At 38.2% G+C, this 26,537-nt stretch overlaps 1 protein-coding gene across 17 annotated transcripts in view; it reads right to left on the bottom strand.

The window, feature by feature from the left end:
- The window catches only part of BNC2 (basonuclin zinc finger protein 2), a 414,875-nt gene that overhangs the window by 79,613 nt on the left and 308,725 nt on the right, over positions 1–26,537 (bottom strand). The window contains exon 1 of one of the 17 annotated variants that reach the window (XM_087444643.1): positions 7,807–8,404. The exons of the other annotated variants lie outside the window; for them this stretch is intronic. The gene's annotated coding sequence lies outside the window, so the exon portion shown is untranslated. Of the gene's footprint in view, positions 1–7,806; positions 8,405–26,537 lie in introns of those variants that run through there. 17 annotated transcript variants of the gene reach the window in all.

Here is a 26,537-nt window from a genome sequence, read left to right on the forward strand (position 1 = left end):
AAGACATCTTGGATTTGATCATCATGGACATCTTCCAACAGATCAGTCAACTCTTAAATAGGTTTTAGTCTGTAGGATTCCTGCCACATACTTGGGCAACTGTAAACTAAATCACTAACATTTTGTAATTAAAAATACAAAGCAAAAAAAAGACATAGTCCTTACATCTCTCACCACTAACACTCAGTACAAATCAACACAATTCCTGAAGGTTCTCTCACTACACCACCATCCATTCTGTTTTATTTTGGCCATCTATGTGTTGGCCTAGATTACTGAATTCCTCCAGTCTTCACACTTAAATTTATTTAACGCATTATTACCAGAATAATTTTCCTGCTATGACATTTTCATCCCAACATTCTACAGCTCAAAGCTCTTATTGGTTCTTTATTGCCCCGGGGCCCAAACACAAACTCTTCATCACTACACTAGCTCCCCCTCAACACGGTCATTTCTCAACAGTCAGCTTTTCTTCCATCCTTCTGCTCATGAAAGAGTTTATGTCTCTGACCTGTATACGCTTTGCACATCTTAAACCTCCTCACTTAGCATGCCCACTTCACCTTCACATATCACCCAGATTAGCATCATTAATACCTGGCACTAGTCACACCTCCTCTGAGAAGTCATCTTTCAAAAGAAGCCACCTGGCCCTGGTATCTTTCGTTATAGGTCACCTCTACACTTAAATCCTCAAATTCTAACATATAAATTTCTACTTATTGGTGTATAGATTTTGGTAAACGTACTATAACCATTTCACCCAGGACAGCTGCTCTACAGACCTGGAGGACAGGAAACACATCAATGTCTCTAATCTTCAGTAGCAAGGGCCTTGCACACATAAGTTACTCAATAAACTCACTGACACCATCGGTAGGAGACACATTTGGATTCCATTCCTCCTCACAGTTTTCTAAAATGGAACAACAGACTCTTTTGTGGATATCCATCAAAATTAAAGACAACAAGGATGATATGGCAAAAGGAACAGACCTTGATCCTTAATTTAAAATGAGAATAAGTCAGAGTCTTTAACCTGAGTAAAGAAGCATTCTGTAGGCTGCTGTAGATCTTTTGGGCTCCATACTAAAGCATGACATTCCCAAATGTATCAAATTTCTGTTTAGGAAAACTATCATCTGGCCAAAGAAAGCAGCATTACTGGCTATTTTAAAAGAAGCTCCAAAGCTCAAAGTTCTATTATCATTTAACAACTAAGGGAGAAATACAGAGAGGTCTTTTACACATTTCTAAGAAACAGAAGTGACCTGGCTGAGTTTTTAACCTGTAAAGATCAGCTGGCACTTTCCTCACAGTCTAGATTTGGGGTTCTGAATTTAAGGTGAATTGAAGTGTGCATTATTTTTGAATATTCAAGTCTGTTTTCAGGTCTTCAATGGGTTAGACCATTTTTTTCCTCTGGTGTCTAACAAATGACTAAAAAGACCTGTTTGTGCCTCAGATGTCGAAGGAACTGTTCAGGAACAATTCATCCTCGCAAGGCTATGAGTCACAACACATGCCAAGGTCATGGAGACCTGTGCTGATCAAGGAAGCTCAAGCCACACATCCACTCAAGCTGTCTTCGAGAAGCTGGTCTCGGCGCCCACTTGTTTTTATCCACAGGTCATCAGTCATCTTTACAGAAGAGCAAGCGTCCAGCTGCCTCACTGGGTGGAGAGCCCGCTAGGCCTTCACCCTGCCTTCCTTTCTGCCTAGCTGGTGCACAACAGAGACCAAAAGAAAAGTCTCCCGCTTGGTTATGAAAGGAGAGCAGGGAGACCCACTTAACACCACTGTGTGATGAAATTAGCACATGAAAAGGCAGGAAGCACAGCAACTCGATATTGGAACAACTTTTCCCAGAGATGTCTGACATCTTTTCACGCACTCTCTCCTCTCCCTTACTCTTAGATTCGGTGTACATCACGCCACTAACTCAGGGAAATTCACTGCCTCCCAACAGAGCTACACATATTGCAGATGTTTGCACCAGCTCTTCAAATACAAGGTCTAAAACTGGGTTACTTTCTTCTTCTTAGGTTGGACATCAATAGGTGTTTTAAGTCTTCACAGATTTTTGAATCACTTCCTCCTCTTCAAACTACGCATATTACAGGCTGGGGAGGGAGGGTGGAGAGGAAATTCCAGGGGAATAAACGGGCCTACAAACGTTATCAAGTTTTATCAATGAGTGATGGATGAAATCTTCAGGTGAGTCATTGCCAGAGGTGGTATTTGGTGCTGAGGTGACAGAACTGCAAATTTCACTGAGCTAGTCAGCCTCACTTTGTTGTTAATTTGGGGAGTGGCTGTGGGATTTTATATGGGCAAAAAGTACTGTATTTCCTTCCAGATGACCCCAAGTATGAAGGTCTCATTAAGAGACTTTTTCAGACCCTTAACCTGGGGGCTGTTAGGACACATCCATTTGTTCCACCAAAGGCAGAGAGAAGGAAGGGTAAAACTAGGAGCTAACAGCACACGGACTCTTATTTAATGTAAATGCTTTCTTGGAAATGCTAATAGACATCAGTAAATTTACTCAATCTAACTCCAGCAGCAGAAAAATCACGTCTTCTTGCAGCTAAAGTAAACAAAGCTATTTCTTCCCACATTACACAAATAATAATATTTTACTGAAGCAAGCACAAAGCAACCACACTAAAGCGTGTGTGTCCTCGTGTGTTGATGCCAGCCAATAACCCACTAAAACATTCATTTCAAATTCAATCAACAGTGTTCTCTGGAAATATCTCACTGTTGTGATGATATTTATGATATTAATGCAAATATTCACAACAGAATCAAAGATTAATGGGGGACCTACTTTTATTTCTAAGTCAATCTATTGATCTACCTACACACAAGCACATACACACACACACACCTCATTTTTTGAAGAAAACTTGACAAATGTTCTCTTCCTCAATATTTAAACATTTTCTCCTTCCTTGAAGTGGTGGGAAAATGAAAGGTTGTTTGATCATCAAATTGCTGATGTAACATTCATTCTCTCAAATGGAAGAAGTGAGCACTTTTTAAAACTATGCTACTTCAACATGTGGTAAATAAAATTCTTAGCAATTAAAAAAGTTTTTGTTACTGAGGACACTAAAATATCCTGAGTAATAATAATCTTCAAGCCAAAAACTCACAATCAAATTAATGAGATCCTTTTCTGCCTCCGTTGCAAAACCTGTAAAATGGGATAATGCTGACACAGAGCAGTTCTGAAGACTATTAAAGGTCAAGAGAACAATAAAATAGAACCTGGGCAACAATGTAATTAAATAAACAACTGATTGAACTAACCTGTTGCATGATGACAGAGACACATCAAATAAAACTACTTTGTTGTTCTACTTTATACATTTACTTGCAATGTTTGCTCATGGACAACCGCATAGCTTAAGTACACCATAAGACTTTGATGTTTTAAGGGTATCTATAAAAAACTATTATGAATAGTTTTATGTGAAAATATTATTTTTTTAATTAAAGAAAAAAAATCATCCTAAACATTAATTAGTGAGTATATTTGCCTAGGGAAGGGTAGCACTGGCAAAAAGCATAATTAACTTTCTTCATATAAGATAAACTTTTAAAAAGCAAACTGAATGAAGAAATAAGGTGTTTATACAAATAAATGGTGTAGAATATTATTTAGTTATTGTTTTCTCCTTATTCTATAATTTCTAGAAATTTCTAGAAATCTTATTAAAGGAGGTAAGTTTTATGAAGAAGAGGATCTAAGACTTGAGAAAAGCTTCCTAATAATCAAGAGATTCCTCAAGTATCATGAAACAGAGAGAGGAGAGTAGGCCCAGGAAGAAAACCAGAATCTTCTCGGCAAGATGCTAGTTTTATTCAGAGTTGTGCAAGAGTCAGCCTCTGGAACAGACAGTATATTGAAGACTGTTAGCCAACTCAGAAGAAAGAAGGGCAGTAATGATGGTCAGTGATTAGAGCTACAGGTAAAATACTAAGAACAAAGACCTCAGAGTTTCCTAAGGAAAACTTCCTAAGGATTATCAAACTCAAGGGATTCAAAGTGTTACTATTCCATCTCACTCTGGTTGACTGCACCATATGAGACGACAGGTTAGCCTCCGTGAAAAGTCCAAAACTAATACTCTTTTCAAGAATATTGGCCAGAGTATTCTTAGCAAGGTGAGCAGGAATTGCCTATACATGCGGACATCTCCTGCCACGTTCTTCTGTAAGATGATAGTAGGATATCACAGTTCTCCAGTGGCAACTTGTACCCCAAACTCCCACTAAGGTATGAGTCCCAATTATACACTCTGGTCCAAGCCTTCAGTGAAGTACCACCGGCCAACAAGGCAGGTCTACCCCATCACTCTGGAGCCGCTTGGTGTTCAAGTGATGAGTTACTTCCACTGCTCCCAGACCACAAATCCCGAGACCTACTGAGACTAACTTGCACGTTCCTTCCGTGCAAAGAGTCAATGTGCCTTCCACCATTCATGGAGGACAGCTACCAAAACACTACTGGAGATGATACAAGTAGCTAAAAGTCACTTGGGAAGATGACAAAAGGAAGGAGGACCTGGGACTGCAGAGCAGGAAGAGCAAAACGAGGAGTGAAAGCCAGAATCTTACACATTTTCATCACTGGTTTTCACCCAGCCCTGCCATCTCATTGCTCAGAGAATTCTTTAAAAAAAGAAAAAACAAAATACTGGTAATCAAGGAGATGTTCTTAAAAGCAGCTCTGTACTAGCCATCTATTATCTGTATCCCTCTTTGAAATCAAATTCATATATTTCCTCTCCTCTTCATCTCTTAGATATTTTGAGTTAACACACAAATCACACTGTCCTCTCAACCAATAGGCAGGCAAGGTTGTTTGTTTTTAAATTGTTGTAATAACATTTTTTTTCTAAAGGATCTTAATTTCTATAGTCACAAGAATCTGTTAGCAAATGATGCATCTCTTGACACTTTTTGGTAATAAAAAAAAATACTCTTTCACACTCAAGAACAAGTAAGTAGTTATCAATCAAACCAATTCCTTCTTCACTGGAATAAGCCTTATTATCTTGAGATTAATAATTCCCAAATATTCAACTCCAAACCCGCTGCATTGATTCTTGGTTCCAGCAGCATATTCTGGTTTTTGAGACCAGCAAAACTGCCTGGCAGTTACACTGACCCAGAAGGGAACAGAAGGCGGGAACGAGAGCTCCCTTCCACGCACTGCTAAAGTACTGCTGGCTATTTGCAGAATTCTTATATCAACACGACTAGTAAATATGTGTTAATATTGCAAGTGGAGGCAACATCCAGAGGGAATTCCATGTAGTTAGCTGCATGGAGCAGAGCCTGGAGATCCGAGAGGGAATTGTCTCAGCTCCTGGAAGCCAGCAGTCTGTGGCTGTCAGCAGTGTGAAAGGGAGCCGCTTCAAAGCCAACTGGGCTGTGACCTGAACGTTGCACATCCCTGCACCCAGTGAGAGAGGATCAATGGCTGTGTTTGCTGGGCTTGATGCATCCCTTTGGCTAATGAAAGCTGCACTGAAAGGCATGCTACAGGGCCTCTGGGCAGCCTGCAGCCTGGCATTAGCTGAGTTTGTTATATAGCTTGGCTGGCGAGTGCACCAGGCACCAAGCCTCCCTCAGCCCCACCCCTTCCCTCTTCTATCCCACCAACTCCCCTCTGGCTGTCTGTTTAGTGTCACTCAGTTGGGATGGATCCTGTTAAAGATCTGACGCTTAGTGAGGACTCAGAGGTGTCTGGAACGCCTGCCTCTAATCATAAACACCACAGCTGGCAATGATGTGGTCGAAAAAAAATCACCTTGATCCAGTACACATTCTCTTTGATGTTTCTGCAGCGAGTTCACTGCCCAGAGAAAAAGGTACGGGTTTTGTTTTTTTTTTAACTCTGAAAAAAAAAAATCAAGCTTGACATTCTCAAATCATAACCATATGACTTTCAATTCCATGCTTTAAAAAATTTCATATATATATGTATATCATCACATTTTGTTCTAAGAAACTCAGGGAAGAGGCATCTGACAATGATAACATGAAACAGGTTTGGAAGATAATGGCAGTTTGAGGGGAAAACACTTCCAAAAGGGAAAAAAAAAGTCAGACTGCCACTACCAAAAAAGGAAGAAGCCTTCTGCCAAAGATTGCAAACTGCAGTGACCTTAAGTAAGAGACTGTAGCTGATTCAAGGGAAAATGAAAACTTTTCAAAGACAACACTGCCTGTGCTGCGCCACTGTTTATAAGTGCCGTATGCCCTCTTGCCTTTCGGGTGGCCTGGTAAACACACAGCCTCGCTGTGCTTCCAACCCCAGGCCACAGGGTTCTAATGAATATTCAGCCACATTAACATGCATTTTCTTTGTGTTGTTTTTTGGATTTTTTTTTTTTTAATCCTACCAAGACAGGGCTGGTATGGCAATGTCCTTGTGATGCTACGTTGGGTATCTGTACTGTGAGGTGCTTTTGCAGGTTAAATACTTAGGTGCCCCAATGATTATGGGGAACTTAAAAAAATCTAAACACACTCATCCTGTCTTCTAAAGAAGTGAGTTTATAATGGAGAACAATTACGCAGGTCTCAACTCATGAGATCTTATAGAAACTGAGATAAACATTACTTATTTATCATCAATGTCTATATTACGTATCTAGGCACCCTGGTACCAGGATACAGGGTGAGAATGCTAAGATTCTTTATTTATATCCAACGGCCAGTTTTTCCTAGTATATACAGTCTTAATATACAAAGAAGCATACAAAACAAGATCAGTTCAACAAGTATGCTTCCTTTTCCTTTTTATTCCCATAATCCAAAATAATTTAAGAAATGTCCTATTAAGACTTTGTAATTATGCCTTAATAAAAAAGTGAAAAAATAAAAAGATGTATTCACCCAGATAGTTTTAAAATGCCAAATTTGTCAGGTGAAAAGCATCTTTCATACTTATTCCAAAGGTAGTAAGATAATCATGCAATTCTAATTCTAAATGAAGTAAACGATAATTAGATGTTTCTGGTTTCTTTGATTCTGAGGAAAAATAGCAAACCTGCTTTAAACTGGTCAGTCGCACTGTGACACAACCGATGTTTAAGAAATCACTCTGTAAATGGCACCCAGGAATGCAGCAGCAACACAACGCAGTAACAATATCCAGACAAAGCCAAGAAGGTTGGATACTGCTGTGTTGTTCTAAACCGACTGAGGTTTTACAGACTAACAACATTCCCCCCTAATGATGGTGGTGTCTTTAGATGGAGATAAGATGCAAATTTATTGAGGGTTATTTACTGTTGTGTTTAAGGATCTGTGTGGTAAGGAGTGAAGTAACTGGTTGGAGGAGGGCAACTTGGCTGGGCTCACGGCTGAGAAAGCTCGGGAGTTTACCCATCCCTATAAGGTAATTCCTCTCCTTTTTTAACATAGGCAAGGCGATTAAATGTTAGTCAATCTTAGTGAAATGAAAGGCAAGGATATGCTAGTACACACCGAAATACTGGCATTTACTGTTAATATTTACCTTACTGTACAAAGTTTTTGTGATAAAATCAGTATATCTCTGCCAACAACTTTAGTCCAGTTCTAACCACGAGTATGTGTTTTAAATTGCAGTCCCTGACAGAAAGAGAGAAAGAAGGAAAAAAAAAATCCTATAAACTGGAATTTACACTGACAAATTAATTTTAATGACGAAGAAAGGAAGGAAGGAAGGGAGGGAGGGAGTAAGGAAGGAAGGAAGCAAGGAAGGAAGAAAGAAAGAAAGAAATGTACACACCTCACCTGATGTCCTGTGATGGAAAGTGGACTTTATTTGTAGCAGCGTAACGTTCATTAGTGTACTTCCTTCCTCCAAAGCTTAGCGGAGACAAAAAATCATGTCATTTATTTCATTTTTGAAAGAAAGTCAGTCTGGGGTGTTTATATAAACAAAGTGAAGTGTAGGCTTGATATGACCATATAAAGTTTGATTTCAAAAAGAGGACGGAGAAGTCACAGAGTACTAAGTTTTCTAAGCTGATCAATGTAGTAGATAATTGCATAATTGTCAACCATACCTGAGACTTGTAGACCAATTTTAGAATGGCATTTGGCACAAAATCTCATGCCAGGTTTTCTACCAAATCCTTTTCAATGCTGACTGTTCTGGAAAGAACACCAACAAAGTGGTTAATAGGGCCCACCTGTTACTTCATGAGAGTGAACAGCCTGTGGTTCATAGGTTTGGATCCCGGGCATGGACTTACGCACCACTCATCAAGCCATGCTGTGGTGGCGTCCCATATATAAAATAGAAGAAGATGGGCACAGATGTTAGCTCAGGGCCAATATTCCTCAGCAAAAAAGAGGAAGATTGGCATCGGACATTAGCTCATGGCCAATCTCCCTCACCAAAAAAAAAAAAAAACAAGTAACAGAGAGTAGTGACTGGAGTCTCTGTCTCTCAGAGGTGTGACCTTCATTTGCATAATAAATCCCAGTACAAGACGCAACCAACAAAGGGGACAATACAGGGTGATTCTGAGGTGCGGCCCTAGTTGAAGGGATCAAGGGCAAAGAGACAAGGACTTTGAAGACTCCAATGTAAAGTCTCAAAAGATGGAAACTCGCTCACCCTTTCTAGTGGGGTGGAGCTTTTGCAGCAAATCATCCTTGATAGCAGACGTAGGAGGTAACTCCCTCTTAGGATGTAGGGATTCAAAGAGGAGAAGTGTTTCTTTGGACAGGAATAGGCAACGTCACTTCTGCTTGAGTTTCTTACTTTGTAGTGGCTAACGAGCTCTAATGGAAGTGGTTGGACTCAAGGTACGGCACATTCTAGTTAGACCTGGGGATGCTGCTAATCCAGCAAACGTAAAGAGAACAGATCAGAAGGCTAGCCAAGGCTGCTGTGGCTGTTAGCAACGACGACAACAGTTGCTGCCACTAGTGGAGTTCTTACTTTTGTCAGGCACTCAACTACCATTATCTCCATTTTTCTGTTTGTTTTTTGCAACCCTGTGAGGCAGATATTATCTATATTTTACGGAAGGGAAAAGTGAGGTTCATCGAGGTTAAGTCATTTGCTCAAATTCGTACATCTGGTAAGAGACAGAACTAGACTTTGACACATAATACCCAAGACTGTGTCCTTCTAGGTAGAGCTAAAGCACTCTCATCTCAAAAGAGGACAGAGATAGTCAGACATTGTTGGTGGGGCTGGTGTCCAAATCCCTGGGAACAAATCAAATTATCTTCAAGAATCCCCCTTGAGGAAGTCTAAAGGACAGATATCCATAGAATTTGCCTACCCTAACCTTTTACAGGATGAAGTCGATTCCTTTCCCCTCCAGTTAAATGTGCTCATGCATATGAGTTCCAGGAGGACCATGAGGAAGCATTTGCCATGCTTGAAATCTTGGTGGGATCTTGAGCCAAGAGTAGAACAATCATCCCAGACTATTCAACACCACCCCAAAAACGCCACCTCCAGAAGACACTTGGGCTCTTCAGGATTGAAGCATTCCTGACATAAGGGTCACAGGAAAGGAAACATGGAAGGTCAGTGCTCCATGATATGAATGATTTTGAGAAAGGAAGAGAGAAGCAAGGAAGAAAATCTTGAACAAGAAAGAAGAAGCTGAAGTTTCAAAAAGCATAAACGGTTAAGTATAAAAATGAGCAAGAAAAGAACCGGTGTAAGTTCAACCTGAACTAGCAAGAGATTCCCATTCCTCTGGAATATCATATGTACCGGGTGTACAGCCATTTCTTACTATCTATCTTGTTCCTGTGTTTGGACAATCACGGTTCAGAAGGCAAGAGTCTGGAAAGCAAGCGATAGGACATCATCTGAATAGCACATAAGAGAGTGTAGACAAAGGGAGATTCCCTTCATCCAAACAGCCCAATCTAAATAATTTATCTGAGTTTATTTCACTCCTGAGCACAGAGCTGAAGTTTGCGTACTGAGCAATAACTGTATTTTGTGACTCCAGATCCCACTGTACCTGCACACACTGCAGGCGTATGCCGCGTTACTCTCGGCTCCTCACACCAGGCTACTTAAATGTCTTCATAGCTAAGAAGTCCTGTGCTCAGTATGGCCCAAGCATGGGTAGGAAAATAGCAAAGAAAAACAGAGGTCCATGGCAATTTTGAAGAATTTTCTCCAAGAAAGACTCAATCAGTACTCTCTCCAGACATTCTAATAGTAGTATTTTACCCTAGCCTCTACCCCATCCACATGGGTTTCCTTCCATTACAAGGTAGCTCTGGGGCCCATCACCACACCAAGAAGTGAGACCCAAGAAGGAACTCCCCAGGCACCAGAATCATTAAAAACAAAGTGCCAAAGGGGCAGGGTTTAGGTTTCCTGAAGAGAAAGAAACGGCCGGACTTCCCCAGGAGTCTTCTAGCAGACTCAAGAGACGATATATACGGCCAATGTATTCGGAAGAGAGCTGCCAGAAGCTGCCTTTTGAAAAAAAAGGGACAAAAGTAGTGGAGGCTCCATCTCCCTCCAACTCAGGCGCCTGGTGCCCCTCCCTGAATCCCTCGGCAACCAAATCAAAACCCCAAGTCAAATTTCCACCAAGAAATAAGGGATTTGACGAAGTAGGAATGGGAGGTAGTTGATAATTTTGCAGGGTAAGCAGCAATTTCATGACAACTGCAGTGCCTTCTGAAATAATGTACTCACATGGTGGTATTTTCTTATTTACTTGCCATAAATAGGTAAATGTAAATGGTTTACAACGTTAGAGTGGAAAATATAAGCTGTGCATGTATACATATTTCTTATAACATGAAAAAGGTAATGAATTTTCTGAGGGAGGGGACTAGAATTAGAAAGTCATCAACTATTCTTTTTTATGTGTGTGCCTTTGTTTTTCTAGACACGTATTTTGTTTTTCTTCTAGAGATTCTTGACAATATAAGATTCGTTAAAAGTAACACTTTCTACCAACAGCAGACATTAAAACTCCATATCATGTCAAACCGAGTTTTCTGATCTTATCTTACGTGGGGGGGTGGGTATGAGCAAACGTTTCTAAACTATAGCAAGAAATCTACGGATGGCTACAATTGTTTTTAAATACTCATATTTTAGGCCTGTCTGTGACAATGGCTCATGGAAAAAACTAAAAAGTTCCCTCCCTCCAATAACATGCTCAACGTCCTCTTTTGCCAGAGGCATTCACTCATTATATAAATCAAACAAGCGCATGGCACTAGACAAAAAGTGACTGGTTATGCCCGGCGTATTCCTCTGCTTCAGCTGCGATGATTTTGGTGCATTGCATGCAGATGTCAGGTATTTTAATAAAGAGCTCCTTTGTGCAGGCCCCACTGCTCCTCCATAGCTCCCAGCGCTCCCCGAAAAGGGGGGCAAGGGCAGAGGGGAAGAGCGACAGCCATTCCAGCTGGAGCTGGAACCTCGTCTGAGTCAGGAAAACCACAGCTCATAAGCAAAGAGGAAGCATAATGTTCTACAAGGACAAAACATTAGCAGAAATGTCACTCAGCCCCAGTCCCACATGTTGGCTGCCACAGCCTCTTCCTCCTAGCATGCCCGACTGATATAAATTCCATCTGCTCAGCAGCCAAGTGACAGAGAAGAAAAGACCGGCATCTGGTCTCCATTGCCGTCGGGTTTTTGTTCCATGTTAGACCTTAGCTAGAAACATATGAAGAGAGGAAGGTGCTGGCAAACGACTAAAAGGCTGAACTGGCATAAAGGAGATGTTCTGAAGCTTTTCACACTTTCCTCTGGATTTTTTACGTGGAGGGGGAAGGGTGTGACAGAGACTTGATAAACTAAATGGCGGGAGCCAATAGGCCTGAGGGTCATTTCATGTTTTTTAGGGTTTGGGATTTTTTTTTTAAGAGTTTTAAACTTAAAAACTATAAAGCGTATTCTCCTTTCTATCCATTTAATGGAACAGAAGGTAACTAAGTTGCCTAAGAATGTTCTTCAGCTAATATTTTTTTTCCTTTCTCTTAAACATCCACTGGTTTGGACCCACTCCACAGGCACTTTATATTCTCCTGAGGAGCAGCTGAAAAATGCCAAAACTCAAAACCACCAACTCTCTTTTAACCCCTAGCTGCCCAGAAAAGTATAAAATCACCTATCAAGCCCAAAACCATACAGGGAAATAAAAGTGACTCTACGTCCCATAAAGAAAGCCAAATGCCCCAGGAACTCACTCCCACCTCACTCTCAGGCCGTCATTTAACTATTCACTCGATCAGGAAACTGAGAAAGGCGAAAAAAACATGGCAGCAGAGGCGGTAAGAGAGAACATGGGTACCAATTCTTCTTGTTTTCAATGTCTATTCGCATGTTCGCAAAGCAGTAACAAATGAGACTGGCTCCATTCGGAAACATAACATGGAAAGAGTTTTTTAAAAAAAAAAGAGAGAGGTTGAAGTCAGGTCATCAAGTTGCTTTGGAAAACAATTATGAGGATGAATCCTGTTAAACTCTCTTCAAAGTATGACAAAAGATAAGAAATGTATAAACTTTTTAGCCAAAGAATAGAAAAGAGATTAAAAGGATCTCTTAACAACCGTACTATTTTAAAACTCTGATTTTAGCTTCACCTAAAAACCAGAAAAAAAAAAAACCCATGGAAACACCACTGTATGTGCTGTGAATTAAGCTGCTTCTTCAATCTCCTCCTTTTCTCTTTATCACTTGGTGAGCCCTTGAGGTGACAATATTGTGGAGGGTAAGAGAAGTGAATCATGATAAAGACAATAATATTAAATAAAATGACAAAGAAGCCAGTAGGAACAGAGTTGATGACTCCTTCATGGCTGTCAGTCCTGGGGCTGAGGGTCATGGATGCTAATGACTTAGGAAATCGTAATGAGGTACCATACAGAGCACGATCTACTGCCAGACACCCAGAACTAGATTTACCAGAGAACTAATGAGGCTTGAGCCTCAGGTCCCTCATATGCCCAAGACTTTAGTAGTTTCAGGGACTTACAGAACATTCTAGGTGGAGAGGGGAAGCCAGGTTGCAACCAGAAAGGATTTCTACGTAAGCATTTCTGGTAAATTCCCTAAGGAGATTTCAGAAGAAAAAGGCCTGAATCTTTATGACTACAGTAATTTTCTGTTTTTTGGGTTGACTTCTTATTCTAAATATACACTCTTGTACCTAAAAATTATTAAAAGTTTAAATTAAATAACATGTTTACTGACTAGGACTCTACTGTTTGTACATGTAACAATCCTTTAAAGATGTTTCACATACTTTAAATAATCAAATGCCATTAAAATAATACCCCACTGGATGAAAAAATAGATAACCCTCATACAACTTACTTTCACTACCTCAAGAAACATAAAAATCCTCGTTGAAAAATTATATTCAATAAGACAAACTCATTGAATACAAATACAACATAAAAATACTAGTAGATAATATGAACCATTCCAACTGTCTTGAAGACTAGAAGATCCTTCTAAGCCAGATTCAAGAATCAGGAGCCAATCAAAGGTTAATAAAACCATATGAAACTTAAAAACACAAACAAACAAATCTGCAAGGTAAAAACAAATGAAAAAGTAAAGAGCTAAAGACCAACTAAGAACAAATATTTACAACATAGACTACAGGCTAATTTCCTTAAGATATAGAAAAGTGCTAAAAATGAGTAAGAGAAAAGATTTACAATGAGATTAGAATTGTATAAAGAACTTGAAAAGACATTTTGGAAAAATGGAAACAGAAACGACTGATAATCATAAAAACATATTAAACCTCACTCATCATTAAGAGAAATGCAAATTAAACTACTATTTATCTCCATCACCTACCAGAATGCCAAAGATCAAAAAATTTGTTTCAATACCTAGTTTATCAGTATGTGAGAGAATAGGTACATAAATTATAGTACATCCATACCATACAGCTGTTAAAAAAGAACAAGGTAGTTCTTTATGTGTTGATGTGAAATTGTTTATAAGATATATTATTAAGTAAAAAATGAAAAGTGCGAAAAATGTGCTCATTCTATCCTCCCTCGCCATTTTTATTAAACAAACAGAAACATATGTGTGCTTTATATGCATAGACTATTTCCAGAACTGTACCCCAATATCAAAGCCTTACTTTCAACTATGTAGTCCTTTGTATAATTTATTTTTTCTTACTGAAGGCATCTATTTCTTTTTAAAATATGTTATTCCAAAAATGTCTATATAGCAGAATCAAGGGTCTATTATTCTTGAACTTATAATTAAATACTTTTTTATTTGTCTTAATATTTTCCATCACTCTAGCTATCAAATAATGTAAGATCTTATAGACACAGTTGCACTTAGGCTTATAAAACTAAATTAGAAGACTTCATTCTGGGTTGTTGTTTGTTTCTGAGCCTCCTTGAAAATTTAGGATTCTTATTCTTTTTGGTCTTTTCGGATTGCTACTGCATTTAATTATAAATAAATAAATAACATGTATATATGAGGGGTATTTCTATACCCAAATTATATAAATGCATGTGTGTGTATATATATGTATGTATTTATGGCAATGTTCTGGGTATAGAAATTTGATCATTTTCTATTTCATTACACTCAGTGAGATAATAGCAAATATCATTTGGAGAATGAATCCATTTCCAAATGAAAATCTTACCACTATAATACTTAATTGATTTACCTCCTTGGAGGACTTATTTTAAAATCATAGTTTGTGTTCACAAATACTGGAATTACTTTCCAGATACAGTTTAATGGTTTTTTTGCCTTGTGATACCTTACTCTCTGCCATTTCCTGAGCTGTGTCTGAAGAAACTCTGTACTGCCAAGACATATCCTCAAAGAGATGTAGGGCATTAGTCACTCACTAAAAGGGCACTAAGCAATCGAAATGTTTTCCTATCTGTACCCACGGTACTAGCACAGTGTATGGTAGACAGTATATGCCCAGAATTTATGGCTTGAATTCCCTCTTGATATGACCATGCTATGTCAATGGAAAGTGAGTTCATAAAAATAAACTCTTCCATTCTCTTAACATAAATGTATTGAAGTTCTATGATATACTTAGAATGTGGACAGAGCAAACAACATTAAGAACCATCCATCAAAGAACTTACAATCTAGTAGAAGAAACAGATAAGTAGACAGGTAATTATTGCAGGATAAATAAAAATTGCCATGTGGGCAGTTGAGGTGGTACGGTCAACACCAAATACGAAGAAGAGTAGCAGTTTTCTGGAAAAGCGATGCCTAAGTTGAGACCTACAGGCAGGTAGGAATTTGCCTGGAGAGCTGTTGGGAGCAGCCCATTTCAGGCAGAGACACTGGAGGTAAGTGAGCACATATCCAAATGGAGGAACCACACAGGTGCCAAAGGGCTTCTTAGGGGGCAGTTCCCATCTTCTGAATTATAGCTACTTGTCTCTCCTTCTTAAGCTTTAGATATAGGCAGAAGGCCACACCTGATGGATCCACTAGCCAGATCAAGTATACCACCCCAAGTTTGAAAACATCAGAGGATGATGGATGATGCCCTAACAGTTACATGCAGGTGTAGCATCAAAGAGACAGGAATGCTGTATTTGCTGTTGGTCACCTCCATCACCCATCTCCTATGCCTCCATCTATGCCTGTTGCCCTGCTGTGAGGTCTAAGTGGGAGGTCTTATCATCTATGGCCCCAAATGCAATGCCACCTTCTCAAATTGTATGAGGTGTTCGGTTGCTTGCCTGTGAAGCCCAACAACACAACTTCCCTGCAGTCAGGGGACTCAAAACAATGCGGCTGCTGGGGTTGACTGAATGGCTGAAGGAACCTACGTAAGCTTCAGTATCAGGCCAGAGCACCACTCCTCCGTGAAAGACAACTGATGGCTCAAATCACTGGGGAGCTGCCGAAGAGTTATTAATGGTGACAGGTATACTACCTGGGAGACAGGTTGAGAAGGGAAAAAAATTATTTATAAGCGAATAGTTAACAGCTGTACCTACTGCTAAACATTACATGGATGCCACAAACTGTAGAATTCAAATCCTGGGTTATTCAAGCACGAACAACTGCCTGTCACCCAAATGCAAGGCATCGCTACAAATTAAGGCAGGAGAGATGAGACTTCGCAATGCTGCCTTACCTAGGAAGGCAATGTCATCCCAGAAGTCAGATAAAAGGCAGAGAAAGGCTAAGATAACCATGAAGCGAATTATGGTTCTTAATAATAATGATGAATTTGCAAGAACAGCTTTATAATTTTTCCTGAGGGCTTTAACAACAGAACAGATGCCAAACACATCTTGCATTTTCAAGAGTAAACTGGAGTTGGGAATGAGGGTAGATTAAGAGTCATGTTGGAATAGCAAAATTAGAAAAAACAAAACAAAACAAAACTTCAAAGAGAAAAAGAAACTAGAGAAGTTTGGTTTAAAAATAAAATTATTGGAATACTACTTGATATAATTTTTACTATATTTCATATATGAGTAAATATGAGACCTGCCACTTTGATATGAAAATATTAAAGCTACTTTATCAAGACTCTGGACCATAAACTAAGCAGATACTATGGAAACTATCTCACTAAGAAAATCAACAGTGGAAGTTGTTCTTCTTAAGTCACTGTTCTGAAAAGTCTGAAAGCTCAACAAACGTTGAGATGAAAATCTATGAGAATAAATATCCTCAACAAATTTTTATATTTTTCATTTCTATAGGATCTGAAAATTCCTATGACCATATGTATTTTTCTACCACTACGAAACAAGAGCTGTTAAGAGAAGGAAAGAAAAAAATTAAAAAGAAAAAGTGATATTAAGGAACCAGTCTTATTTTAGAAAATAAATGAAGTCATATATTGTTAATGGAGTAAAATTAGTACAAACTTTTTGGAGAACACACAGAACACACTCAATAAATAACTGTAAGAAATGCAACTACTCTTACCTTCCCTCCACGATAACTGTTAGGTGAAAAAAGCAAGGAATACAATGCCCAAACTATGTATGCCATTCATTTATTTGTGTAAAAAAAGAAAAAATAATCTTTATATGCACACAATTATAGACTATCTCAGTAAAGATATACAAATACAAGAAACTCATAAAAGAGATTGCATCTGAGGTGGGTAACTGAGTAGCTGAGCAGCACGTGTATCACCTATTCAAAATATAATTGTTTTGTAAATACCTACTTATAGACCTGACAATTCTATTTCCAAATACCTATTCTACAAAAATACTGAAACATACACAGTAATACATACGTATAAGGATATTTCTTAGAACAATGTTTGTAAAGTCAAAACACTGGCAACAACCCCACTATCTTTAAATAAAATATTACTTAAATAAATTATGGTGCATCTAGACGATGGAAAAATGATATGGAGGTTAAAAAGAATGGATGAGATCCATATATACCAACAAGGAAAGAGGCCTGTATTAGTTTCCAACAGCTGCCGTAACAAACTACCACAACCTTAGGGGCTTAAAACAATAAAAATTTATTTTCTCACATCTCTCGAGGCCAGAAGTCAAAAATCAAGACGTTGGCAGGGCTGTGCTCCCTTCAGAAGCTCCGGGAGGGCCTCTGTTCCATGACTCTATCCTAGCTTCCGGTGGCTGCTGGCAATCCTTCATTTGCAGGCACATCACTCCAATCTCTGCCTCCCTCTTCACATCACCTTCTCCTCTGTACATGCCTTTTCTGTGTGTCTGTCTCTAACCCCTCTCTTCATCTCTCTTATAAGGATACATATGATGGCATCTAGGGCCCACTCAGATAATCCAGGATTATCTCCTTATCTCTTCACATCTGCAAAGAACCTTTTTCCAAATAAGATAACATTAATAGGTTCCAGGGATTTGACATGAATATCTGGGGGGTGGGGGGACAGGTCATTTATTGGTCTGTCACAGACTAGATTATTAAAATTTTAAAGCCCAGTGGCGTCGTGGTTAAGGTCATGCACTCCACTTTGGCAGCCCGGGGTTCTCGGGTTGGGATCCCAAGTGCAGATCTATATACCGTTCATCAAGCCATGCTGTGGCGGTGTCCCACATACAAAGTAGAGGAAGACTGGCAATAGATGTTAGCTCAGGGCCAATCTTTCTCACTAAAAAAAGAAAAATTTTAACAGTAAGCTATAAGAAAATATAGAGAGAATGAATCTACTTTTATTAAAATTAACAATAAGAATTAATTAGTACTATATATGCATGAAAATATATGGACTGTACTCCAAACAATTAAAATAGGTGTTGTCTCTGGGAGAAGGGGCTAGGGATAGCTTTCACTTTTTGAATTATATATTACTACAATGTTTGAATTTTTTTATCAATCTTGTATTACTTTCATAAACAAACAACAACACAAATTTAAAAAGAAGCTTGATATATTTTGACATTCAAATTATCTTACCTAACTTTCTAATTGAGGAAAAGGGTCCAGTCAAACCTTTATAACAGAAGAGAATGACCAACTGTTTAGTGGAATAAAATTTTATAAATAAATATTACATTGTAATTTCCAAGTACAATGTTCACAAGATAGACTGCCAAAGTTTCTAAGAAAGAAAAGTTTATACTTAATCTGACCTTCCACAAACATTTGACTAAACACCCAGACCCAAATTCTATGACCTTTCCCTCAAAAACAAAGATTTTTAAAGCATTTCCGAGGTGGACCATGCATAGGCATGAACCGCTAAATTGGCCGTAGTTGTTCACCTCTTCTTTTACGCAATTCTTCTCTTTGCAGGTGTTCTCACTAAACATAGCTTCATCCTAAAGTTTTCTTCCACCTACAAAATTTAGTAACAATATCTTTACCTTACTGAAATGAACAAAAGTTCCAAAGATCATTGTACGTTTCTCTACTTTTTTCCCCTTCCATGAGAATTGCTAAGCGCTATGAAAGTCCACTGGGGTTGCCTAGATTCTCTTTCTTAGTCATCTATAAAAATTGAGCAAACTTTTCTCCGTCTAGAAGAGAAGACAATGATCAAGACGAGCTTTTCAGAAAAGATTATATCGTGCGTGCTAAGCAAATCTGTCAGGAGGAGGAAAGGCTCTTAACGTTGGGGAAATGGAAACCACAATGCCCAGAGAACCGTCTGCATTAACTTTCTCATTCATTCCCCAAAGTCTATGAAATGGCTACTGTGTGAAAGGTTGCAACACAAACCATGGTGTATGTTGTAAACTGTATGGGCAGAACTTCTGGTGTCTGAGAATTTGACGAGAAGAGAAATGAGTTCACTAACGGCAGATTGTTGCTCTGACATGAGGCAGGCCAGCAAGCCGAGGCACGAGAAGGTGCAGAGAAGAGCAAGAGTTATACAGGTGTCATGCAGAAGCAGCTCTGCAGTCAGGGCTCCTGGTGCCTGATAATTACGGATATTGTCAGATCTGCCAAGAGACATATTTAGCAATGAGCAGGGAGGGGGCAGGGGGAGGCTGGCCTATTACGAAACTTGCCACCCACCTCCTATTGGCACTATCAGTTGCATATGCTCTATTAAAGACGATCAAGGGTTCCCAGCCTCCCCTGAGATCAAGAGGAGATGGTGATTATGAAAATAATAACAGTTTTAAAAATTACCTAAATGTTCTAAGGGAGCTTTGAGCTTTTACTTCTGACAGTGTTAAACACTCGCAAGGAGGAAGGTAAAAACAAAAACAAACTAAGAGACCACAGCAGCCTCAGTCTGAAAGGCCTCTCTAGGGCTACTTAAGCCAAACACCCTCTGCGAGTTCAGTGGTTAGGCGATTCCCTGCTCTGGGTGGCATTCCAAAGGCATCACCTTCCCATGTGCAAAAACAAGAAACCGGCACAAAGACCTTACAGCAGATTTCTGTTTGAGACTCCGTTTCTGGAGGAATAGCAAAAAGAAGGAAGAGAAAAGCTTTTCTTTCATTTAATTTTTTTTTAAACAAAAACTGCCTCGAGACGTGAAGCCAAGTTTGTTAAAGTACAAGTGTAATTTACTTTTATATAAACAGAACTTCACAGAGCTATCAGTAGGTTCCATTTCAGTAAAAACAAACAAACAAAAAAGAAGCTGCAAAAAATAATTATAAAACATATGGTGCAAACCCCGGCTGTGTTTACTTTATGACAGTTAACATTATTTACAGTGTGATCTGGTCAGAATTAATACTCAAAGGGTTATACACAAAATATGCCCAATTTTTCTTCTTAACCAGGCACACCAGCAGTTTTGTCAACCTATCTAAATGAATGTGTCTAGAGATCTCTTGTATTCCCCCAAAGAAATAAATTATATTTTTAACATATTACTTTATTCAAAATGCTTGAGTAATAGTACCCATAAGCTTCCAATAGTAACATAGGGAGCAGCTCACCCTCTCTCCCTTTCTTTTTAGTAACAGGAAAGTTCAACAAAAATGCATTTAAAACCCTGCCATTAGTTGCACCAGATTCTTTCATTGCATGCTGTTCATTTCACTACCTCAGTTGGTAACGTATGCTAACAATTTTAAAAGATTCCAGTTCATCTTCTTTTGTAGGAACACAGCTACTACCTCATGTTACACATTCATTATCGATACATCCCGTTGAGAAAAACTAATGTAAATAGCTTATCTCTGCTATTAGAATGGCTTGTGGAGGTACTGACTATAGAAACTGCCAAAGAGGAAGTCAAGATAGAACCTCTTTCCTTTTACCGTTTAACTGAGAGTACGTAATAGACAAGAGAGACAGACACAGAAAACTAAAGAATGAAGAATAATTCTGACAATGAAAATCTTACATTTTTCCCAGCTTTTTTATTAAAAGACTCGAGTATTTTATTCCCATCCAAGCCTTCTATTAACATAAATACCAATAATGATGGGACCAGGTGGTGTTGAGTAATTTGAGCTAAAAGAAAAAATGGCTGCCTTTCCTCTGCGGGCACGCAGACACAAGGCGCCCTCCTCCACAGGGGGTGTAGACCACAACCTACCTTCCTGATCCCACCAATCACAGGAAATGGCTTCTTCAGTGGTGTGCTAGAGCCAGCTCGCACCAGGCCGTGAGAGCTGATTCTTAAAGGTTCAGGAATTTTTTAAGCTGGTTGTCAAACATAGACATTATTAAAAATTAAATTGTATAAACTTAATTAAAGAAATGATATTAAAAATAAAAAATAACAGATACTCAAAACATCACTTCTAATTATTTGACTACATTTTACTGTTACCTGTGCTCTCTTGAGGTTATTTACTTCTATTTATGTCTCGTGTGATGGAAATACCATTTAATAGTATGCTACCACACACCTCTTCCCCACCCCATGTTCAGTGACTTGTGATCAGCCATAGTGGGGTATTTTCACCACAGAAATCAGAAAACACTGCAAGTCAGGTCTCTTTTTATTTAGAAAGCTGTTGTAAAGCATGTACCAACATACCACTAGCTTCTTGTGAATAACAGATGACTGTCTAGTTTCAAAACTTAGACTTCATTTAAAAACACACATTCATTTAAACTTTATAATCCCATCTGTACCCATTTGGGAAGGAGAAAGAGATAATTTTGCTATGACAGATTTTTAAAAATAACCATAAATTTTATTTGGATCACTTATTTTTATGAAGTCTTGTGAAACATAACATGGAGCATGATTTCCGGATATGAAAAACATTAGATATGACAAATGAAATATACGGTTTGTGCCTTCGACAGGAAACACCCTGCACAGTCTCTAGAAACAAACACAAAGATTAAGTCGCAGGCACACAGGTTTTTTTAAACGCCTGGATTATTCTGTGTTTATAATAAATTAGTAAATGAGATTCTAGCCACTGCAACTTTTTTGTGTTTTTAAAAAGAATGTCAATTGATCTATGATACAAATACACCTAAGGAATAAAGCATAAAAGACTGAAATAATTCTGAATTAAAGTCAATGAAAAAAAGACAGCTTATAAGTGTTAAGATGTAAGAAAAATTTAGACATAAATTACTTTTGCTTAAACATTTAGCAATATCTGTTAAGATGGAAATCAGGATGAATCAAAGACTCACATGCTTAAAACTAAATCTGGATAGGAATAAAAATCTGCCTATTTGTATTACATGGTACATTCGCAATCTCATTCTTTTAATCTTTGGTTTATAAACTTAAAGCAAACATTACATTTTTCAACATTACTGCTATTTGTAAATCATCTACTAAAAGGAAATACATCAAAACTAAATAACAAACCATTTGGAAATCTTACAAATGCCAACAAGGAGAAGGAAGGCAGGATAAATATTACTCAAGTTAAAATGAATGTTTTATAGGTCTTCCTATAGCAGCTGGCAAAATTTTATAGACGTGAATTTTATTAGAGAGAAACAGTCTAAAAATCAAATTTTAAGACAGCCATTCTTACGAGTAATACAGGAGATTTCAATGTAACTATAAAAAACAAAAGTTTGACTTCTAAAATTTGTTTTTAAAGACATCCACACTACATAACACAGACGGACTTTGTGATCATCAAATAAATCAATAATTATGTAAGTGCTTTTTATAATAGTCCTATACTAAATGAATAATTATTATTTAAAAATAAACATTGCAAAGAAAACTCCATTACAAAGAAAAACAAAATGCAAAGAACTCTAGATGTGATATTGGAAGATTCAAATTTGAGAACTTTAGTTTTGGGTACTGTTAAGCTCTTTCAAGCCAGCTCTGGCAGTCTAGTGGTTCAGATTCAGCACTCTCACCACTCCAGCCCGCGTTCGTTTCTTGTTAGGGAACCACACCACTCGTCCGTCAGTTGTCATACTGCGGTGGCTGCCTGTTGCTGTGATGCTGAAAGCTAGGCCACCGGTATTGCAAATACCAGCAGGGTCACCCATGGTAGACAGGTTTCAGTGGATCTTCCAGACTACAACAGACTAGGAAGGAACTGGCCACTCACTTCCGAAAAAAAATGGCCATGAAAACCCTATGAATAGCAGCAGAGCATTGTCTGATAATAGCGCTGCAAGGTTTGAGGATGGTGCAAATGACCAGGCAGGGTTTCGCTCTGCTGTACGCAGGGTCATTAGGAGTCAGAATAGACTAGACAGCACTAACAAGCTTTTCACGATTATCAAGTGTAAGCTTTAGTTTAATAACTTATAAAACAAAATTAAGACAACTTGCTCTATCTATTCAATAGGTCTCCATGTTAAATGAATCCTTCTATGTGAGATCCCTTTGTAAGCTTCAAGTGCTACGGACTCCAAGAGCCAATTAACAAGTTCTTGTTACTTTATTTATCATCCAATGGCTGGCAGAGCCATCCACCCTGAGTTAGAAGAATATTCCTTCCCTGACCTAAGACTGTGGAAGTCCTCCTGTTTTAGTTTTACAGTAATTGAGACTGACCATGAATGAGAGAATTACACAACAGTAATGCAGGAATGGAACATCTAACCATGCAACCTAATTCTATCTGATTTGTACCCATGGTTGCAAAACCACATTGCTTTAATCGTAAAACAAATGAGACGATCATTTTAAAAATCTGCCCGTGTCTGTCTTCCTTCCTCATTTTCCCTTCCCTTAACTGACCATAATTTATAAAATAGAAATATCTTGTCATTTATTATATATAAGTTTATGTACCCTAATCTTAATTTAAACGATAAATTGCATGTTTTTCTTCCAGAAGCAAATCATGTACTAAGTTGCTCTTTCTCCAAGTACCTCTCTGTATTTCCTTTCGTAGGTAAGTCACACGCCCTTAATAAAAAATGGTTCTCCATCCATGTATAAGAACAGGGAAGCCATGACCAACCTAATTTTCTGTTCACTTAACAGGAAGATGGCTTTTATATATTTTCATAAATAATCTAGACATGATTTCCTCAAAAAATATTCACAATTTAGAGAAGTTAAACCCCAGATTATGAAGTCAATGACTAAAAAAGAAGCAAAAACTTCTATCCTTTGGCTCTGAAATGGGGAGCATAAAATGATTTAGAAAGGAATGTTGGTATCACCAAATTTTTAACTTTTATCAAAGTTGATGTACTTCTAGATATAAAAATAATCTCAAATACATACCCGTATATACTAAGATCTCAAAAATCCTAGGAGGATGTTCAGTTCTGAGAAATGAAACTAGGAAATCCAAACTTCTGGACTTTTTGGTTTTGGCAAAGCTGCCCATGTGTTTTTAAAAGATGAGATGAAACAATTCTTGTCATTTAATCATATTTGTAAGGCTGATGGTAAAGAAAGCATTGGGATGAGGCCATGAATTTTAAAGCATTAGATTAAATAAAATAGGAATTTCAAAGATCCAGCCTCATTTCATATTAATGTTTCTGGACAGAGGGGTAGGAATTGTTTAAGAAGTTGCACAGATGTTGTATGTTCACTGCAAACATAATTAGGTCCCAAACCATACCAGTTTCCCAGATTCCCATGCACCTAAGTGCATCGTGTTCTTGAAGCCTGGAATCAATCTACAAGCACCTTCTCTCTCCCTCACCTACTGAATCCAGTCACAGCAAGTGGTTTTATCTAACCCTGCTGTTTACTCTCCCTGCCACTACCCTAATGCCAGGCTTATTTCTACTTGAACTACTGTGGCAGCTTCCAAACTAGACAGCCTGGCTCAGGACTCCTCCCTCCTCAGTTCCACACAGATACAGCTACCAAACGAAGCTTCCTAAGGCGCTACTAATCTGGTGGTCGATTTTTACAGTACTGGCCCCCAAACTGCTCAAGCTTCCTTGCATGCATGTTTTGGAGTAATCATCTCCCACTCTGGCTCTGCACTTTGCTATGTGACTTGCTTTGGCCAATGGGATACTAGCAAATATAAAGCAAGCAGACACTTTAAAAGTGCTTGCACATGCGGACTTGCCCTCTCCTGCTGCTCTTCAGAACCCTGCAACTATCTGCATGTGAACAAGACCAGGCTAAGGTGCTCCATGATGAGCGATATGATGCCCAGTCACCTCCACTGCCCAACCAACAGCCAGCACCAATCTAAGAGCCAGATGTGTAAATGAGGCCTTCCTAGACCAACCAGCTCACCCCCACCAACCACCCCCCCGTCAATGTACCAGCTTACCACAGAACTTCCCAGGTGACCCATAGTCTTGTGAACAATAATAAAATGGTGGTTGTTTTAAGACACCAAGTTTGGGGTGGTTTGTCATGCAATAGTAGATAACTAATATACTCATTACTGACTTAAAATCAACTTCCCATGAAATAAAACTCTTTAACCTGCCAATCAATGCCCCTGGTACTCTGGTTCATTCTATTCCTCTAAAACTCTCCCACTGCTCCTCTAGACTACCATATTTCAGTCTTACTGACTTTGTTAAGGGCATGCAACGTTGTGTAAAAGTACAAATGCTGATGAAATTTTATAAAGACATCTAAAATACCCAATGTGAACTTCGTCGTTACGAAGTTTGGCAATATTCTTTTCTGCAGAAGGTCTTAAAAGAAAATCACTAATAAGCTGAGGTATATGAATATTCATTATATCTAAATACGTGTGTCTAGCCCCAATTTAAAACTCAGAAAAATACAGTCTTTGGTTTTTGTGTTCACTTGTTTTCCTTCCTTTTCATAATACTGAATCGCAGAGCCCATTTGGCATGAAGAAAAAAAATATTCCCCTCTTTCTCTGAGACTCTTGTCTCTTGTATTTAAGCCCTGTCCACAGAAACTATAACATTAAATAAAGCTCTGTTTATAACCCATAAATACTTCGTAGAATTCTAACTCTAGTTCAAACAAAAAGAGATGAATCGTCACACTTTTATTCTTTCCCCCAAAGACATATTTGGGAAAGAAATAAGAGAAAAATTTGGAAACATGTACTAAGCCAAATTTTAGTTTTTGTTTTAAATCACATTTTTATTAAAAAAAGCAGTTTTTATCTGTTTATATTACCTGTCTGTTTTACATACTGCATTATATGTTCCTCGAGGGTCATTCAGCTATATAGGGGGAATTCTCTCTGTTTAGTATATTATTTTAATCAAAACTAAATATTTAAAGTATGACACTTAAGCATCTATCAATCTCACTAACTTCTATCCTGCTCACAAAAACTAACTGTAAAGTGAAAATTATACAGCATCTTATAGAGATCATTCTAAGCAGAAAAATACTCCTGAAACATGTTTAGAGTTTCCAGACTTAACATAATTAATTAGGTTTTTCAACTACTCTAGTAAGCGGAAGATGTATATACCATTCATACATTTATTCTATAGGAAAATATGCTTTAATGATGTGAATGTCATTTCCAAAAGAATATATATGCAACGACTAAAAGGATTGTCTTTTCGATATAGACTATGAAAATTTGATGTTATTCACTGCATAAGTACATTCAGTCTCCTTCCACCTCACTCAAAACACTGTAGTATTATTTGCAAAAACTTTATAAAGTGTTCTTATATTTAACATCTGCATACCACTCTTTAACAAATATTGCTGTAAATAAGTGAATGACAACAAAAGAACCATGATCCTCATAAGCCCTCCTCAGCATTTAGGTAATATATACTA

Source organism: Ceratotherium simum, chromosome 20 (genome assembly GCF_057802395.1).
Source record: "Ceratotherium simum simum isolate JZ-2026a chromosome 20, ASM5780239v1, whole genome shotgun sequence".
NCBI classification, from domain to species: domain Eukaryota; kingdom Metazoa; phylum Chordata; class Mammalia; order Perissodactyla; family Rhinocerotidae; genus Ceratotherium; species Ceratotherium simum.